This window comes from Oncorhynchus masou, unplaced genomic scaffold (assembly GCF_036934945.1).
Source record: "Oncorhynchus masou masou isolate Uvic2021 unplaced genomic scaffold, UVic_Omas_1.1 unplaced_scaffold_17921, whole genome shotgun sequence".
In the NCBI taxonomy this organism is placed as follows: domain Eukaryota; kingdom Metazoa; phylum Chordata; class Actinopteri; order Salmoniformes; family Salmonidae; genus Oncorhynchus; species Oncorhynchus masou.
The window spans coordinates 1-845 of NW_027008119.1; the positions used below are offsets into that span (position 1 = coordinate 1).

Genomic DNA, 845 nt, shown 5'->3' on the forward strand with positions numbered 1-845 from the left:
TGTCTGTCTGCTCTCTCTGTGCCGCCTCTGTGTCTGTGACCTTTTTTATCCACAGCCCTCAAACTCGGAAGAGTGGGTTCCGGGAGCACCCGCGGGAACCCGGCCGAGAGTGCACAGAGTGTGTCTCGGGCCCCGACCTCTGGCTTCCATACAACTCTGGTTTCTCTTCATTACGCACAAGCCTTTCGCCTTTTACTAAAGACTTCCGTGGAGAGGAATAGTTACACGAGTTCAACATATTTTTGGAGGGGCTTTGCTTCTTGCAGAGCCCGGTATCTTGTTTCAAGAGAAATTGACAGAGGTGGGCCAGGATAGTGACTTAAAGACGCATTAGCGACTTTTTCCCAAAAACATCTTTCTTTCTTTCTTTCTTTCTGTCGCCAGGTGGGTGGGTGGCTGGCTGGCTGGGGAGGGAGGAAGGGTTGGAGACGGCTTTTGCAAACCCGCCGAGTTCTGTCGAGGCCCCCGGGGGCCCGGCGTTTGCAGGGTTCCATTTGTGGGTTATCGCTTCTCGGCCTTTTGGCTCAGATCAAGCTTGGTACCGAGGTGCCCCAGAGCTCGCTGAGTCAAAAGGTCGAACTAGGAGGGCGGTAAAGAGTTTTTGTTTTGAGAAAAATTTAATTATTTTTTCTTTTTTGGGTTTTCTTTTTGGTTTGTTTTGTTTGATTTTTTGGAAGAAGGGGTGAGAAGGGTGCGCCATCGTCCGTGAGGAGATGGCGCAAAATACCTCAGAGCGGTCGTTCCCTGGGATGGGCCTGGCAAACACGGTGCGCTTTTCTTGGAGGGAAAAGGAGAAGGAGCCCTGGGGGAGAGAAACTTTTGGGAGGAATATACTGTTGGGTTGT

At 51.2% G+C, this 845-nt stretch overlaps 1 non-coding gene across 1 annotated transcript; it reads left to right on the top strand.

Annotated features, from left to right (window-relative positions):
• Positions 1 to 151: 151 nt before the first annotated feature.
• LOC135532266 (U5 spliceosomal RNA) lies at positions 152 to 270 on the top strand. Its single transcript, XR_010454329.1, has one exon. It is a non-coding gene; the product is annotated as a U5 spliceosomal RNA (small nuclear RNA).
• Positions 271 to 845: the final 575 nt, after the last annotated feature.